Consider the following 19947-nt stretch of genomic DNA (forward strand, 5'->3'; position numbering starts at 1 on the left):
AACAATTTGTATACCTATATATTTTTACATCTAATTTTAAAGTGATATATGAGTTGATTTAACGCATATATTTTAGATGCATTTAATCCCCCGTAAATCAGCTTTTACATGCATAAGTTCAGAAATGTTCTAATATGTGCACAATGAAATTACCATTTTTAGCAATTAGACTTCCAGTTTGCCCATTTATCTGTTGGTCATCCAGACCTTCATGGCTTTACAGCCTGAACTACCACCCATTTCAATCAATTCAGTATTTCACTTTTAAGACATTTACAATCACTCCAGATATTTAGCATGAGTAAATATATGCAAGTAAGCTGCCACATTTACATATGCCAACTACTTATTAAATAGCAACTTATTCGTATAAATGTTGTTCCCATCCCAGAATGCCCTTGCTCTACTCTGTTTCTACACATGCAAATATACTTGTGGATCTTGATTTACGTGTATATGTTGAGGTTTCTAAAATAGCATATCCTTGTGAATATGCTATTTTACATGATAACTGCTTTTATGCATGCAATTTTGAAACGTCATCCTTTAGTTTTCTTTCCTTGCTTTCTAAATATGTATTTCTATCTATGATGTTAACCCTTAGGATTGATTCTTTGTGCAATTTTTTTTTCAGGTATTTAGATATTCTGGATATTTTATTCAAAAGTAAGTATGTTTTATATTTTATAAACCTTTTGTTTAGTGTCTTCTATTCCTGAAATCTAATTCTTTCAGTTTTGTGTTTGTTTATTTACTTTCATTTTTCTCTCTCTCAATCTTTCTAATATTTTTCTGTTTTCCTAGGTTTTTCTGTATATTTGTATATGTGTGAACACTTAGGGGTGGATTTTCAAAGGGTTACGTGCGTAGGTTATACGCGTAACCCCCGAAAACGTACCCCAAACCCCCCTGTGCGCGCCGAGCCTATCTTGCATGGGCTGCTGGCGCACGCAAAGCCCCGGGTCGCACGTAAGTCTTGGGGATTCCTGGGGGGTGTGTTTTGGGCGTGTCAGGGGCGTGTCACAGCCGGCGTGTCATCGGGTGCATGTCGGGGGGCATGTTGTGGCCGGCGCATCATCAGGGGCATTCCAGGGGCATGGCCGCGGCCTCCAGCCCAGCCCACAGACCGGACCATGGCACGCCGGCGGCCAGCCCAGCGTGTGCAAGTTACGCCTGCCTCGGGCAGGCATAACTTGTGCAACAAAGGTAGTGGGGGTTAGATAGGGCCGGGGGGGATGGTTTAGGTAGGGGAAGGGAGGGGAAGGTGCAGGGAGGTGGAAGGAAAGTTCCCTCCGAGGCCGCTCCAAAATCGGAGCGGCCTCGGAGGGAACAGAGGCAGGCTGTGCAGCTCGGCACGCGCAGGCTGCCGATTTTGGGCAAACTTGCGTGTGCCAACCCCGTATTTTAACAGATATGTGCGGCTACACGCGTATCTATTGAAATCCGGCGTACTTTTGTTTGCGCCTGGTACGCGAACAAACGTACGCGTGCGCGTACTTTTATAAAATGTGCCCCTTAGCTCTTTAGTATATTATGTAACTTGGGTGTGTTGCTTGTAAACTTTACTAAGGTTTGTTGTTGTCTTCATATTTTTCAGTGAACTGTCAGTTTTGTGGGTATATGTTTCTTGGGATCATGGCTTGAAAATGTGGTTTGAGTCTCTTGAGCACTTAAACTCTCTCTCTCTACTTCTCTTTTTCCTCTTTAACTTACTATGCTATTCTTTAAATAACACAATTGAAAGAAAATATCTGCCCTTTCCAAAATCTACAGTAGTGTATGTCCATGATGGCAAATTTGAACTGTTTGCTATATAGTTTTCAATAAAAAAGAAAAATAATAATCTCTATTCTAGATTGAAGGTCAGTGAGGTTCAGTGTTTGGGAACATATGCTCTTTTTCAATATTTGCTTCTATACTTTTCCTAAGAAGGAGTCCTGAAAAAATGTCAATTTTTTTTATTTTTTTTCCTCTGTTTCTTAGCATCCTCTAAAACAGACTGCACATATATAAAACTCAGATAAGGGATTCCGCGCATTTTTCTGGGAAAATCTTTTCTTCTTCTTCTCAGTCCCCTAGAATCAAACTATAACATATAGCCTGGCGGCTTTAACTGCTAGTTGAATGTGTGTCACTTCTCTTTCAAACTCATTTCTCCAGCTGTTCCTCTACTGGAGTCCAGGTACTTGCCTGTGATTATTTCTTGAAATTAATGATTTTTTTCCAAATTTCACTGATTTAGACTTTAGAACCGATTAACATTTCTGTATTTCTCCAGGGTCCTAAAACCTTTGGGGTAGATGCAATATTTATTTATGTACAGAAAGTGGGCTCTGAACAGTCAGTGCCCGCTTTCTTAAAGTACCCCCAGGCGCCTCTCCTGAAAGCACCATGCAATATATAAGTTTGTTGTTTTGTTAGCAAGGAGGCGCTAGGGGCCCAAGAGAGTTGGCCATCTACTGGTTAGGAAAACCGACTCTGATTTTATTGGCATCAGTTTTCCTAAACAGCGTACAATCAGGGGGATCAGGAAACGGACGCTTGTCAATTGAGCGTACATTTCCTGCACCCGACTGCGGTGCCTTTTTTTAATCTTTATTTTTTATTTATTTATTTATTTTATTTATTTAAAAACTTTTCTATACCGTCGCTAAGTTATATACCATCGCAACGGTTTACAAATAGGCACATAGACTAAGATAAGTAAATGTAGGATATCTTACATTCTAACAGGTGCCAATAAAGTTCGGTTACAATTTCATAAATAAAATCATTATTTGAGTAATGTTGGTCAAGTCCAGGTATATTATTGAGTTACTATCGCTTTGAAATATTACTTCTTAAAAGTAGGATTGATTAAATTCATTCTCATCTGCATTACCTTGTACTTTCATTCTCTACCCTCCACACTCTTTAGTGAAGGCTTTTTTAAAGAGCCATGTTTTTAGATTTTTCTTAAGTTTTGAGATTATTCTGTAATCTGAGTTCGGGGGGCATCGTGTTCCATAGTATGGGCCCAGCAAATGATAAAGCCCTTTCTCTCACTTGGGTTAATTTTGCTGACTTTACTGAAGGGATTGTTAGTAGTGCTTTGTTTGCTGAGCGGAGGTTTCTTTGTGGAACGTGTACTCGTAAGGCTGTGTTTAGCCAGTCTGCTTCTTTATCATATATTAGTTTGTGTATGGTGCATAAGGCTTTGTATTTTATCCTGTATTCGATGGGTAACCAATGTAAGTCTGCTAGAGTTTCAGTTATATGGTCCCTCCTCTTTTTTCCCGTTAGTATTCTGGCTGCAGTATTTTGAAGTATCTGGAGTGGTCTTATCGATGTGCTTGGGAGTCCTAGTAAGAGTGCATTGCAGTAGTCAGTGCTGGAAAAGATAAGTGTTTGCAATACTGTTCTGAAGTGGGCGGGTGTGAGGAATGGTTTCAATCTTCTGAGGACCATAAGTTTTGCGTAGCCTTCTCTTACTTTTATAGATATGTGCTGCTTCAGGTTGATTTCTGGGTCCATTATTACTCCCAGATTCCTTACTTTTTCGGCTAGCTCAATTTTTTGGTTATTTCTTAGGGTTATCGGTGTTTGAATGATTTTAGTATGTTTTCTCTCAAGGTGAAGGAATTCAGTTTTGTCAATGTTGATAACCAGTTCCATCTGGTTTAGTAGTTGTTTAATTATGTTTAGGTACATGTTAGCTAGATTTAATGTTTTTTCAATTGTCATCTATTGGTAGAATTAATTGAATGTCGTCTGCGTAAATGTAATGTATTATCCCTAGGCCTGCCAGCAGATGACATAAGGGTAGCATATATATGTTAAAGAGGGTAGCAGACAGGATTTTCCTCCTACTTATCATTGCAACAATATTAAGTAAGAGGCAGTACAGAAAAGGAGTTTGTTCTGCTTTTCTGTTGTAGTTTTTGGAGCGCTCAGCAATTAACGCTTGGCAGGCATTAATTTCTGATCGCTAAAACATGCATCCTAGATGCATAATTTCTTTTTGCATTGGGAGTGAATAGCTAATAGTCTCATTCACATAAGGGGATTAGTTAGCACCTATACCACCCACATCCAACTACAGGTTATACAGTGCACTTGGCTGAGTACACTGTATTGCAACGGCCCCTTTGTGTGTTAGAACACTAAACCCAACATGTGCATATTGTTTGTTTTATATTCTGTTTTTTGGCCCTTCAAAGTGGATTATATTGAGGTACTATAGGTATTTCCCTATCTCCACAGAGCTCACATCTAATGTTGTACCTAAGGCAACAGAGGGTAAAGTGACTTGCCAAAGGTCAAAGGAGTGACAGTGAGATTTGAATGCTGGTTTCCATGGGTTGTATGTAGCCTGCTGCTCTAACCAATAGGCTACTCCTCCACTCCAGGCTAGACTGTACAAGTAACATTGGTTACTAGTACAATATAGCCAGGAGTTTATGGTTGCTTGAGAGGGTGGACCACCTATCTGTGTGTTAAGGAATTATCCTTCCACTACTTGTACTTTCAATTAAAATCTCATAAAGGTGAGAAAGCTTCTAAGTCAGATTTTTCAGATGAATGAGCTTCTTTTCAAAGCTTAACAACTGTTTTTTCACTTCTGATTTTCTTTTACAATCATTACAAACTTTTCTATAAAAGCTGAAAATATATTCTACACTTCAGCTTGAGTTACTTTTACTCTTAACTACATTTTCCTTCATTTGGATTATTTTAAGATAAAACTTTCACCCACTCACTACTCATTCATAGAAGTGTTTCCCTCAATTGTTCCTTCAGTTTTAATGTGATTTTAACAACTCTTCTGCCCCCTGTGTGCATCATTTCTGCTCTGGATAAGATCAATTATCTTTTTCTCATAATTTTCAGAAAAATCTGTTTATTGAGCAGAAAGCTTTGCAAAGTGTAAAGAGTATGGACAAATTCAACTCTCCAATTATAAGCATTACTATGATAACACAGAATGAGAATTACAATTGAAAGCAATTGATCTTCCTATGAAAAAGCATCTTAGGTCAACTTCAGCCCTTTTCTCCCTCCTCCTTTCCCCCCTTCCTCCCATCCTAACCACTCCACAGATGGCCTTCATATACTTAATGCATTTACAATCATGCTGTGGATTCTAGAAAAAGTGATTTTAGGTTTGGATCCCAAATTTGTAGAATTTTTTTGCATCTCCATATAGTACTTTTAAGCACAGTTAATATTTACATAATCAGCAAATTGTGCATTTGGTTATGCCACATTTCTCATCATTTTAAATCTGCTATTATCATTGTTTCTAAGAGATATTTATACTCTGCTGATGTTATGAAAAAATGTAGTTCCTATATACACCAATGTTCCACAACTAACATTTTATAGACTCCTTTATCCCAGGTACAGGAGATCACTGTTTCAAAAAATGATGACTTTAACATTACTTAAAATATTCAAAGAAACCACAGAGGAAATAAATATAGTACAATCTGGTATTATTATGCCATCCTTATCATCATGTTGTTTACTATAGCTTAGTATGCTAATAATCCAACTAAATAACCAATGACAGAAAAAAATTCACACACAAATAACCCACTTGTTGCGCGTGCTGGACGCGCTGGTGCCACGGCCAGGCCTGCTTACCTTGGGCTCCCCTCCGGGAGGCCAGGGCCATCCTCCCTTGCAGCCGTAGCCATCCCACTGTGTCCACAGTGTCCACGGCATCCCACGGCATCCCCAGGCCCCAGGGGTTCGGCGTTGAGTCTGCCGCTAGGCGCGTGCATGCAAATGGCCCAGCCCTTTAAAGGGCCAAGCGCGGGAAACTCCTCCGTGGCACACAACAATGATGTCAACTGAGGCACGCGCCCGCGCCTAAGGAAATCTGAGAGAAGAGAGGACAGGCTGGTGGCATCCCTAGCCACATGGAAGGCCCAAGGAGAAGCAAGGCAGGCAGAGGGGCAGCCCTGCCATGAAGGTGAAGAGATAGCAGGCTGCAGGAAGAGCCGGAAGCTGCAGGCACCGCAGGGATGGCTTCCCTGCTGGGCAAGGACCAGGGCAGCAGCAGGCACCGGCAGGGACAGCTTCCTTGCTGGTTGAAGACCCCGGGATTGGTAAGGACGGCTCCCTGCCTTCCAAGGACCCCAAGGACGGTCCTAACTGCGTTGGGAGGCACAGGAGCAGCACCGGCTGTCCCGGCCATAAGAGAGAGATACCAGCGGCTCAACCCCATCGTGCAGGGCTAGAGGCAGCCGGGGAGGAGCCCCCGCTCTTCAAGGGCCAGCCAGGTGTGGCCCCCTGCTGGCTCCTCCCTGGGCATCCTCTTCAGCCCTACAAAGGCTTGCATCCTTTCCAGCGTTGCCTTTGCAAGGAGTTTAGACGCTCCTGGGATCTTCCTGTCCTTCGCTCCAGGACTCATCCCTGTTCCAGCTCTTCTTCAAGGTCCTGTGTTTCCAGTTCTTCGTTGGAGCTCCTCGTCTTGTTCAGTTGTCCATGTTCCAGTCCAGATGTCCGCCTGCTGTTCCTGATACCCAGTCTTGTTGTCTGTCTTCCAGTTCCTGCAATCCATGTTCCAGTCCAGATGTTCTTCTCCTGTTCCTGAAATCCATGTTCCAGTCCAGATGTCTTGAACCCCTGGTCCCTTCTTGCCACCCTTGCCACCCTTCTTGGCATGACATGTCATGGTCTGCGACCAGTCCCACGGGCGGGCTGTGTAGGGTGCCTCATGGTGCAATGCCTTCCTCACTTCTGAAGCACAAGCCTCCGGGAGACTTCCGCTTGTATCCTTGTCCCTGGTCTATGGAGTCCCTTGTGCTTGCTCCGTCCATGCCGAAGACTCTGCTAGTACCTGTGCCATCCCAGCATGGTCCGCGACCAGCCACTGGCGGCTGTGTAGGACACACCCTGGTGCACACCTCTACAGCTTCTGAGACATGCTCTGTTCATTACATCACTTCTCATCTAGAGGCTACTTCGAGTCCAGCGTGGTCTGCAACCAGTGCCATGGATGGGCTGTGTAGGGCTCGCTGTGTTTCAGCCTCAATCCAGTACTTTGCTTAACTCTCCTGAATACCTTGAACTTTGCTTGACTCTCCTGAATACCTTGTACATAGCTTGAGTCTTTTGAATACTTTGTGCATCCAAGAATCTTGTTCCTGAGTCTCGTCTGTGCATCCAGGTACTCGTTCCTGAGTCTTTGTCTGAATATTCATGTTCCGATCGTCATTGCCCTGGCCTCCATCCAGCCTGCCACTTCTTGCCTTTACCCAGCGGCAGGTCGGAAAGGGCTTGGAATGGTCAAAGAACTGTTCATAAGAACACCATTGCGTTCATGGTCTTCTCGAAGTGTGCAGATCCAGAGGAGGGTCAGTATCTTCTAGGGATGTGAATCGTTTACCTGACGAGTGAAAATATCGGATGATATTTTCAATCTCGTCAGATATTGGGGGTCCCCGATAGCGATAGGAAACCCCATGTTTAATTTTGTGGGTTTTCTTATTGTTATGGGGGGGGGGGTCGGGAAGAAAGGGCACTTACAAAAACACAGCCTGTCCCTTTAAAATTAGTTCTTTAGTATCCCCCCACCCTCCGGACCCCTCCAACACCCCCCCCCTAAAAGGTTTTAAGTACCTGGTGGTCCAGTGGGGATCCCATCTTTAAAAATGGGGTGGACCATCCAGTGCTCCTACCATGTGACAGGGGCCGGCCAATGGCATGGATACCCTGTCACATACTAAGGGCAAAGGACCATCGGTGCCATTTTGTTTACTGGCAGCTGACGGCCCAAGAGTGGGAGAACGCTCCCGGGACTCCCACTGGACCACCAGGTACTTAAAAAAAAATTTGGGGGGGGGTTGGAGGGGTTCGGAGGGTGGGGGGATACTAAAGAACTAATTTTAAAGGATCGGGCTGTGTTTTGGGGTTATCAGCTTGGTGCAGCCGATAAAAAAAAAAACGATTGGACCGCGGGAAAAATAATTTCCCGATAGTCCACGAATACGAAACCTGAACAGATTCCGGTTCCGATTCACATCTCTAGTATCTTCAGTCATCTGTCTTCAGTCCAGCCTCGCTCCTGTCCAGTCTGTGCTCGGGTATGCCTCGCCTGCCACAGCACTTCTTCGGAGATCCTCTGGGGTCGAGTCGTGGTCCAAGAACACACATTCCCCTGGAAAGTGGAACTGCTCTCCTAGCGCTTCCTAACAAATTCCTTGCCTTGGCAAACAGGTCGTCTCATTCATGAGAAGCTAGTTGCCATCCTGTGTTCCTGTTTCCTTGATCCTATGCTTGTTCCAGTGTTCTTGCGTTCTTGTCCTTGTTCCAGTGCTTTTCCAGTGTTCCTGCATTCCTTTCTTCCTCCCTGTGTTCCAACATCTGTTCCTGTTTTCTGTTCCATGTTCCACTACCAGTTGTATGTTCTCGGACTGATACACGGTACTGACCTCGGCTTGCCTTTGACTACATTTGGTAGGGATGTGAATCGTGTGCCCGATCTTTTTAACGATCGGGTTCGGCTGGGAAGGGGGGGGGGGGGGAATCTGATCGTTAGAGATGTGAATTGGGATCGGTTCCGATTCCATTTCACATCATTAATTTTTTTTAGTGAGGCCCGCGCCGATAAAAAAAACCCACCCGACCCTTTAAAATTACCCACTTAGCCTCCCCCATTCTCCCGACCCCCCCCAAAAAATTTTTTTACACATACCTGGTGGTCCAGGGGGGCTGCGAGCAATGATCTCCCGTTCCCAGGCCATCAGCTGCGCTAAAAAAATGGCGCCGATGGCCCTTTGCCCTTACCATGTGACAGGGCAAAGGTAGCGCCGGCGCCATTTTGAATATTGGCAATACAGCCCGCATGCAGGAGATCGCTCCCGAACCCCCGCTGGACCCCCAGGGACTTTTGGCCAGCTTGGGGGGGCCTCCTGACCCCCACAAGAATTGCCAAAAGTCCAGTGGGGGTCCGGGAGCGACCTCCTGCACTCAGGCCGTATTGCCAATATTCAAAATGGCACCGGCGCTACCTTTGCCCTGTCACATGGTAAGGGCAAAGGGCCATCGGCGCCATTTTTTTTAGCGCAGCTGATGGCCTGGGAATGGGAGATTGCTGCCCGCGGCCCCCCTGGACCACCAGGTATTTGTAAAAAGTTTTTTTGGGGGGGGGGTCGGGAGAGTGGGGGAGGCTAAGGGGATAATTTTAAAGGGTCGGGTGGGTTTTTTTTTTTTGGGCCATCGGCGCCATTTATATTAGTGGCAGCCAAAATGGCGGCGATGGCCCGAGAGTGGGAGATCGTGCCGGGACCCCCCCACTGGACCACCAGGTAATTTAAAACATTTTGGGGGGGGGGTTGGGAGGGTGGGGGATTTGTTTTAAAGGCTCAGGGTGGGTTTAGGGGTTCTTTTGGTGTGCCGGTTTTCCCGCCCTCCCCCCTCCCCCGATTTACGATTTTTCACGATAAATCGGGGGAATTTCTATTGTATCGTGACTCTAACGATTTTTGACGATTTAAAAATTATCTGACGATTTTTTTAAATCGTCAAAAAACGATTCACATCCCTAATGTTTGGACCGCTGCCTGGATCTGACCTCTGTTTGCTACTGACCTTGCTCGAACTGATACCTGGAACTGACCATGCTTTGGCTGCCCACTCTTGGACGTATATCCTGGCTTTGATGCTTCCGCTCCATACGGACACTCTCCTTGCTTCTCCTGTGACCACCAGGCCTGCCTGTTCGGACACTACCTGCGGCCTTCTACAAGTTAGACCATTAGGCGCTGCCTATCCTGACCAGAGGACCTTCAGTTCCTGTTTCATTCCAATGGTCTCTGGTACACTCTGTTCTGGTCTAGCTCATCTGTTTTACATTAGCCATGCACCCTTGCTTTTGGTGGGCACACCTCTCCGCTACCTCTCCGGGAGACCCTCAGGGGCCCACCTAAGCACAGGCGGTCTGGGAATCCAAGGAGTCAACCCAAGGAGACCCCGGACTGTTATTAGTGAAGCTCCAGCTAGACTCTGTCTCCTCGTGTACTCCGCCTCCTGGCGGCAGGTGCCCTCTGGGAACCCTTAGAGGGCCGTTCCAATCTTGCGCCAGGCCAAGGGTCCAACTACCTGGAGAAATGATATCATCATTATGTCAGCACAAATTATGGCCTACACTGCTTTCCAGTTCCCATAGCCCCTAGATGCCTCTTGCAGCCTTCCCAAATTTAACCACAGTGATGCAGTCTACCTCACTCTATCAGTGTGGTTGGGAGTTAAGTAGTAGTGGCCTTGATGCCTCATTATTCTCTCCTTCCCTCTCCCTTGCCTGAAAAGCAATTTCTGTGATGCTTTGTAAGCTTCCTCTTGCTCCTGCAGCAACCCATTGCAATATCGCAATCCTGCCTAACTAACAGCAGCCTCCCCACACCTTTAAAAAGAGAAGGGGATCTGTGGGTTGCCAGCCACAAACCCGCAGCTGCTCCCCGAACACAGATCAGTGCTGCTTCCAATCTGTACCGCTACTCCCTCAATCAGCCCTCAGCGCCCATGCCAAGCTGTTTCAAAACCCTATTTTTTTAAAGAAGATTTGGGGCAGCTGCTGCTCACTGGCACCACCCAAGTACCATCACACCAGGAATCCCTAGCAGTCTTCACTCCAACTAAGGTGAAAAGAAGAAACCAAAATCAAGCCCAAGCTAGGTAAACCATTGAAAATAATTATTTGTAACCCTTTCTTTTCAGTAGCATAGATTTTGAAAGCTTATGTAGAGCAGGTGGAGTAATCAAGTGTATTCAAAATCCAGACTTGCACTACCATGTACAAATTCTTCTGTTATAAAAAGAACATTATATAGTACAACAATATGTTTAAAAATTGCAGATTTAAACAATTTTTCTAATCTGGATTTTCATTGAAATTTTAGTGCATCACTAATACCAGTGCCATGGCCTTTGTGAGAAAGGAGAACACTGCATCATTTACCTGCAAAAAATGTTGTTCTTGCACTGGAGTTCCTTGGCTGATCCAGAATACTTCAGTTTTATTAAGAATTAAAACAAGTTTGCTATGCAGAAGTCAGTTGTTAACAGTGAGAACCGAGCCCTACGATACGCCACCATTTCAAAGAAGAGTCAACAGAAACCTGGATATCATCTGTATAAATCCTGTAGTTAATATTGAGAGAGACAATCAACTGCCCCACTGGCAGACAGAGCAGGGCCCTGTGGCACACCAGAAGTAACCTATTTCCATGCAAATGAATGGTTTACAATTAAGACCTGCTGAAATCTATCATTGAGAAATGAGGTAAATCAATTCAGGATCTCATGGCATATCCCTAATAGAGACAGCCTTTCAAGTAAAATCACATTTGACAAATGCTGAAGTAATATCCAGAGGCACTAAATAGATTTACTCCTATCAAGTTCCTGGAGCATGGAGTCCCAGAGAAATACCAAGAACATCTTTGTGCTATGATTAGGATGGAAAACATTCTGGAAGCTGTCCAGGATACCATTTTCATTTAAAAAATCAGAGAGCTGAAACAAAACAGATTTTTTTTAAAAATGGTAAAATTTTATATAAGGTGATAACTCACAGAGTCTCTAGAATTTAAAGATATTTTTTTCAGTTCTGGATGGAATATAACTCTCTTAAGGGAGTGCTGCGCTCACTTCCACTAGGCCCTATGCCTCTCTTCGTGGTGAGGTGGGCCGCCGCAGACTCCACTACTGCATGGCAGGGTAGCTGCCGCTGTTTTCATCTCACTTGTGGTATGGAGCCGCCACTGTCTTCCTCTCCCTTGTGGCAGGGATGTCACTCCTACCTGTCCCCGGGCTCCTGCATAGATGCATGCACATGCTTCATTTGGATATTTAAATGGCCAGCGGAGGGAAATGCCCTGTGACCCCAACGGATGATGTCATCACTTCATTCTGCCTTCAGTTTTATAAAAGGGTTCTCCTTCATTCCCTCAGGGCCTTCACAATGGATCTTCATGGTTGTGCTGGTTTCTTTATCCGGCAAAGCCTCCATGGTCTGCTCCTGTTTTGATGGTTCTGTGTTCTTCGTTGAATGTTCCTGATCCTCCTTTTCCAGTCCCAGTATTGGTTTCTGGCCTCCTTGTCCCTTCAGAGCTCCATCATGTTGCCTGCTCTGTGTTCCTGGTCTCCTGTTGGTCCCTCGTCGAGTCTTCTGAATCTTCATCTCATTTGACTCTTCAATCAAGTTCCTGATGTTCTGGTATTCTGGATTATCCCTTGTTTTTTGACCAGGTGTGCTAGAGTCTTGGTCCACAACCAGCCACAGGTGGCTGTGTAGGGCGCTTCCTGCACAGGGTCTGTTTCCAAGTCTGTCTTCACTGGATCAATCCTCTATCCTTGTTTTAGAGTTCCAAGTCAAGTCTCGACTACTTGTTCGTGTTTCTAGTTCTGGCCTTGAGGAGCATGTCCAGCCAGCGGATCACCTTTCCTTGTTCCAAGCCTTGTTTTGAGTTCTAAGTGATGTCCTGACTCCTGTTCTCCTCCAAGTCTCAGTCCTGAGCCTGTCCCACTCCTTCATGGCCTGCAACCAACCTGTGGCGAGTTGTGTAGGGCATGCAGTGGGACAGCGAGAGATGTCACAGTGGTGGTCCACAGCACGGGGGTACACCGATGATGGTTCCTCACAAGAGATGTCATGGTAGTGGTCCACAGCGCGGGGTACACCGATGAGGCTCCTCTGTAGAGATGTCACAGTAGTGGTCCGCAGCACGGGATACACCAGTGAAGGTTCTTCACTAGAGATTAGGGATGTGAATCGTTTTTTGACGATTTAAAATATCGTCCGATATATTTTAAATTGTCAAAAATCATTAGAGCCGCGATACAATAACAATTCCTCCGATTTATCGTCAAAAAATCGTAAATCGGGGAAAGGGGAGGGCGAGAAAACCGGCACACTAAAAAAACCCTAAAACCCACCCCGACCCTTTAAAATAAATCCCCCACCCTCCCGAACCCCCCCAAAATGCCTTAAATTACCTGGGGTCCAGTGGGGGGGAGGGCGGGAAAACCGGCACACTAAAACAACCCTAAAACCCACCCCGACCCTTTAAAATAAATGCCCACCCTCCCGAACCCCCCCAAAATGCCTTAAATTACCTGGGGTCCAGAGGAAGGGTCCCGCTGTGATCTTCCACTCTCGGACCTCCGGTGCTTGTAGAAATGGCGCCGGCGCTACCTTTGGTTTTTCCGTATGGAAAAACGATTCGCGGAAGGAGATCGCTCCCGGACCCCCGCTGGACCCCCAGGGACTTTTGGCCAGCTTGGGGGGGCCTCCTGACCCCCTCAAGACTTGCCAAAAGTCCAGCAGGGGTCCGGAACGACCTCCTGCAGTCGAATCATGTTGTCTACGGCCGGCGCCGGCCATAGACAACACGATTCGACTGCAGGAGGTCGTTCCGTACGGAAAAACGATTCGCATGCAGGAAGTCGTTCCTGGACCCCTGCTGGACCCCCAGGGACTTTTGGCCAGCTTGGGGGGTCCTCCTGACCCCCTCAAGACTTGCCAAAAGTCCAGCGGGGGTCCGGAACGACCTCCTGCAGTCGAATCGTGTTGTCTATGGCCAGCGCCATTTTGCGCAAAACGGCGCCGGCCATAGACAACAGAATTCGACTGCAGGAGGTCGTTCCGGACCCCCGCTGGACTTTTGGCAAGTCTTTTGGGGGTCAGGAGGCCCCCCCAAGCTGGCCAAAAGTCCCAGGGGGTCCAGCGGGGGTCCGGGAGCGATCTCCTGCCGCGAATCGTTTTTCCGTGCGGAAAAACCAAAGGTAGCGCCGGCACCATTTCTACAAGCACCGGAGGTCCGAGAGTGGAAGATCACAGCGGGACCCTTCCTCTGGACCCCAGGTAATTTAAGGCATTTTGGGGGGGTTCGGGAGGGTGGGCATTTATTTTAAAGGGTTGGGGTGGGTTTTAGGGTTGTTTTAGTGTGCCGGTTTTCCCGCCCTCCCCCCCACTGGACCCCAGGTAATTTAAGGCATTTTGGGGGGTTCGGGAGGGTGGGGGATTTATTTTAAAGGGTCAGGGTGGGTTTTAGGGATGTTTTAGTGTGCCGGTTTTCGATTTTCACGATATTTTAAAAACCCAAACGGCGACGATCCGATTCCCTCCCCCTCCCAGCCGAAATCGATGTTAAGACGATCGATCACACGATTCACATCTCTACTAGAGATGTCATGGTAGTCCGTAGAGCAGAGGTACTCACATTAGTAGAGGTTCCAGGGGACGTCATGGGCAATGAAGTATAAGATAGTCCAAGGCAAAAGGCCCTCTGAGGAGCGGATAGCCAGAGACGAAGAAGGGCCCCCGAGGAGCAGGTACCCAAAGCGTCTTACACCAAAGAAGCAGGAACTGGAACGGGAGGTCTGTAGCAAGCGAAGTGGATTTGGCAATGAGGGAACTCGTTGCCAATCATCAGTAGGTGGGGTCAGCCGGTTTAAATATCCTGTAAGGCTGACGTTATCCAGAGGGGACACCCCCCGAGGTTCCTGCCATGATGTGCTTAATACTGGCCTGTGTGCAGGCGCGCGCCTAGGGGATTCCGAGGGCAGATGGTGGTCAGCAGTGTCTGCGGCATCCAGGGAGGCTCGGGAACAGTGGGCAGACCGGTGATAGCTGGCGGAGGCTGCAAATCTTCCCCATGGAGTCAAGGCAGCAAAAAAGGAGGTGAACAACAGGTCGCAGCTGTCTGCGACTGATGGGTATAACACAAGTCTTCTGAGTCCTCGTCTCCAGTTCCAAGTCTTCTGAGTCTTTGTCTCCAGATCCCAGTCTCCGTGACTAGTTCTGAGTCTTCTGAGTCTTCATCTGAGTTCCATGTCATGTCCTGTCTTCGGCCTTCATTTGTCATGACATACTAGCCATTCCCAAGTGGCAGGTCCAAAAGGGATATCGAGTGGCTGAAGGGCTACCCTGAGACCAGCATTGTGATCAAGGTCAGCGGAAGTCTGAGTGAAATTCGTTCCAAGCTTCCAGCTATGTTCCAAGATTCAAGCATTGTTCCAAGATCCTAGCTCCATTCCAAGACCTAAGTTATTGTTATGTTCTGGTATGGTTGTGGACTCTGGAGTGTAGTGCGAGCTGACTCCACCCACAGGAAGGAGCCCTGTGGGAACTCACCATGATAGGCGTGGCCTCAGCTGAGACAGACACAGTTAATAATGAGACTTTATTAGACTGGAACGTAGATGAAGTACCTACCGAGTGGGAAGAAAGACAGTGTCCAGGGTAGTAAGGTGGCTCAGTGATGATATCCCTGGTAGTGGCCCGTGGAGCGGGATACGCCAGGGAACTCCTCCTCCAGATGAACACTTCTCAGGGGTAGATCCGGTAGTGGTCAGCAGCATGGGGTACGCCAAGTATCAGCACTGATGTTGGTAAGAGAAATGCAGGAGGTCAGCAGAGCAGAATAGATGAGGGTACTCACTCCGAAGTGTAGAAGCAGGTATGCTGAGGCAAGCATGGTAGTGTCCCAAGGTATGGGGTACACCGAAGGTTCCATTAGCAAGATAGTAGCAAACGAATAGCGCACTCACAAGGCTGAACAAGGCTGGGTCCCAATATGAGTAGATGGATTCTCCAAGCAGGAAAGCCCTCCAAGAAGCAGATAGCCAGAATGTGACAAGGCCCCCAAGGTGCAGGTACCTAAAGCGTTAAAAACCCGGAGTGCAGGAACGAGTTCACAGTAGCGAATAGAGAAGCATCTCCAAATGGAGTGGAATTCGGCAGGAAGGAAGTCCTTGCTAACTCATAGGAAGCAAAGTTTGAATAGCTTAAATACCCTGGCGGGTGAAATCATGTGGAAGAGTTGCCCCTGAGGTTCCCACCATGATGTGTTTAAGAGAGGGCCTGGCGCACACGTGTGCCCTAGGTAATCCCTGATTCAAGATGGCGGACAGGATTGCCCATGCCGTCCCAGAGACGCCAGGGAAGGCGGCATTTGCAGGCGGAGACTGCCATTCTACCAAGCATTATTGGTGCAGGGAAAAAAGAGGTGAGCATCAGAGGTCGCAGCTGTCTGTGACCGATGGGCACAATAGTTATGTCTCAAGACTCAGCTACATTCCAAGTCCCAAACTATGTACCAAATTCCGAATCCCAAACTGTGCCCCAACTGCTCACCTCCCACGGTGTCTTCCTTGGAGTCTCACGCTGGGGTCATGCTGTGGTTCAAAGGCTCACTCTCTTCCAGCAAGCGACCACACCCCTGTGCTCACAACAGGATGCAAAGGTCATGAGCTTGATGAATGGGTTCCTGTGACAGTCTCACGTTTTCTGGACTTTTGATATTTTGTTCCTAGTCAAGAATTTTTCATATTGATGTGTCTGAATTATTTTGGTTTGTTGACCCATAGGAGGCACATGCATCCAAGAGTGTTTTCAACCTTTTCAATTTTTCATGATCTACAGGAGGTGTCTACATCCAGGTTAAATGATATTCTGTCAGTCCTGGAACATTTTGTCGATCTGCATGAGGTGCCTGCAATTTTTCTGGGAACTTTTTCAACTTACAAGAGATGCATGTATTTTATTTTCTGGTTTCCTATGACCTACAGGAGGCATCTGCACCAGGAGTTTCAATATCACAAGTTGTTCCAAGTCTCTAGTTTTCCCTTCCAAATGCCATTAACCCACAGGAGTGTATAGCCAACCATAAATTCCATGGGAGTTCCAGGTCTTTTGGGTTCTCGTCTGTGACCTGCAGGAGGTTCCTGCACCCAAAGCCTGGTTTCTTCCTCATCCAAGCTTCAGTCGATGCTCTGCATTAGTTGTGGTAGAGGAGGACCGGAAGGCTCATCTGCATACTGCTCCCAGCATCCCCCAGGAGAGGAGTACAGAGGTCACTGCAAGAGATCCAGGGATTGACTTCCACTGTCCCAGCTTCCAGAGGACCCGAAACCTTTGCAGTAGAAGAGGACCGGAAGCGCACGCCTAATGGCACGCAAATCTCAAACCCTTAAATTAACTGAGTGAAGATCAAGTTAATGGTGGTTAAAAAGGATTGGTAAGTATTGCTTTGGGAAATCTTTGGACTTATAAAAGTTTGGTGAAAGGTGAAATAGAGGGGTTAAAGGGGCTTTTAGGGAAGGAAGCCATTGCAGAAAGACTTCTATGTTTACTAATGAGGATGTTGGGGAGATTTTGGTTCTGGAGATGGATTTCAAGGGAGATGGATTTCAAGGGTGATGAGTCAGATGAACTGAATCAAATTAAAGTGTTGTAAATCACCTGGACCAGATGGTATGCTCCCTGCTTATCTGCTTTGCTCTCCAGTTAGAAATTGTTTAATCTATCCCTTTTCTTCAAACGTCCATGTTCTACATTCCCTGTTTTAATGTAACTTTCACTTTCTGTGTTAACTGGTTCTACCCCCCTAGTTTATTGTAAACCGGTACGATAAGACTTGGTCTTGAGCATCGGTATATTAAAATAATTTAAATAAATAAAATAAATAAATAAATATCTCTGCGTCTTGGAGGACTAGCACATTTTTGGCATAGTTGTGTTAACAAAGATACTTTCACTAATACAAGTTGTGCTAACCTGCAATAATTTTAAATGAGCTGATCCTATTTTTTTACTTTGATTTCAGTTTTTCAAAACAGAATTACATAATAAGAATACCTTGTTTTTAAGAAAACTGATGTACTGCTAAACACATGAAGGAGATCATAACTAGAAGAACTAAACATTGCAAGCAAAACATCATTTAAGACAACATCATGAAGAGAGAAAGAAAAAGAGAAATTAGTCAAGAAAAAATCATAAGGTCCATAATCAAAAGCATCTGGCCCCCATGCCCCCCCCCTTTGATTAACAAATCCAAAGCCACCTCCCCTGAACACCCTGGTTGATATTTCCAAAGCCCCCCTGACCCCCCCCCAATTACCTAATCCCCACTCCCCAACCCCCTGAATCACTGATTGAAATATCTAGTCCCCCTGACCCACCCAATTGACATATACCCCTCCCCCTGTGCCCCTGACCCTAATTGACATATCCAAAGCCCCCTCCCCTTGAGCCCAATTGATATATCCAAATCCCCCTCCATCTGATTGACATATCCAAAGACCCCCTCCCCTGACTCCCTTGTAGCCTCAGCTCCCTTCCCCACCCCTGACCCCAGATTGACATATCCAAAGCTCCCCTCCTACTGACCCCTAATAGCCTCAGCTCCCTCCCTCCTCCAGAGACCCCCTTACCTTATACTTGATCATGCAATGGGGACGGGTTCACCCACACACCCATCCCAGTCAGTGCTATTTTCCATAATGGCACTGACCTCACCTTGCCCTAGCCATGTGACTGGGGTAAGATGTGAGGATCAGGCCAACTCTTTGGCATGCAGATTTGGTGCATCAGCAGCTGTGCACCTCTGTTAAGCCCCGGGGTTCCTCGTGCAGAGGAGAGGATGGTATCCTCTGGTGCAGCACTATCTACTGGCAATCTCCTTTGCTCTTTCCCAGATAGAAAGAGTTGTATGTCACTTTAAGACCTGAGTTCCCTTGTATGGGGGGATGGTAACCTCCCGTGTAGCACTGTCTGCTGGCAATCTGTTATGTTTGACCGGCTGCAAGTTAAGGCCACAACCAGCCACACTCACTGGCAGGGCCCCACAGCAATCATAACTCTGATGCCACATAGATGCTGCCATGTTCTGCAGCACACACCAGACCTTAAAGGCCCAATGGCAGGAAAAGTTTCCTGATGACATCACTGTTCATGGGATATTTAAGGGTCTCACATGCTGCCAGTCACTGCCTCAGGAATGTGTCTTCTGCCTAGTGCAGTGTGTGTTGCTCCTGATTTCCAGTTCTTCTTTGTTTCTGAGTTCCTGCATTCCTATTTCATCCAACCTTGCCTTGCACAGCCTGTTTCATTCAGTCTTGCCTTACCCAGCTTGTCTCATTCAGTGTCTCCTTCCAGTCCATCCTTTGGCCTGATCTCCTGGTATTGATGTCTTGCTTTGAACCTGACCATGCTTGCTTGCTACCTGGACCTGACCATTGCCTTGGACCTGACCTTGCTTGCCTGCCACCTGGATCTGATCATGCTTGCTTGCCACCTGCCCTATCCTTTGGCCTGTTCCTGGTATCTCCAGTCTGCTGCTTGTCCCAGGAATGCCCTTGGACCCTTGCTCACACTACCACACTAAGGACCTGCCTACATGCTGCCAGAACCCAAGGGCTCAACCTGTAAAAGGGGCAGCTGGCATAGGTGAAGCTGCAGTATGTCCAGCTTCAGGGTGCATTCATCAGCTGTCGTCATAGGCCTCATAGGTTCACCTATGAGGCTGCATCAATTAGACCACGGCACTAAGGGATCACTCGCATGCCATTCATCACAGAATCTCTTCTGCTCTCTCCTGAATAGAAAGAGCTATGCACTGCTTTTAAGCCCTGGATTCCCTCATTCAGGGGGGGAGATTCAAGCTGATTGTATTTTTTTGTCTCTAATTATCTTGACATTCGGTCACATTACATCTACAGGAACATTAATGCAATATATAATGGGCTAACATTAAAGATGCCCAATATAAAACAGTGCACTCAGCTGAGTGCACTGTTTAACCCTCAGTTGGACACACATTTTGGAGCCTTGTCCACAGCCCCTTATGTTTTAAGGGGATTAGCACATCCACAACATGCGTCCAGTGTGCCGTGAAACTAATAGCACCCATAGCAGGCGTTAATTACCTAACACCCCAAAATACTGTACAGAAAAACAGAAAATACTGCTTTTCTTTACATCCTCCAACTTAATATCGTGGTAATATTAAGTCAGAGGAACTAAAAGTTTATAAAAAAAATGAAAATTTTTAAAAAGTGTTGTGGTCAAGTTAGGAAAACGGACGATCAGTTAACGAGCATCCATTTTCCTAAGCCATGGCTGTGCACCAGTTAGGAAAATGGCTGCTCGTAAAATTGAGTGTCTGCTTTCCT

Source organism: Rhinatrema bivittatum, chromosome 10, assembly GCF_901001135.1.
Source record: "Rhinatrema bivittatum chromosome 10, aRhiBiv1.1, whole genome shotgun sequence".
Classification (NCBI taxonomy): Eukaryota; Metazoa; Chordata; class Amphibia; order Gymnophiona; family Rhinatrematidae; genus Rhinatrema; species Rhinatrema bivittatum.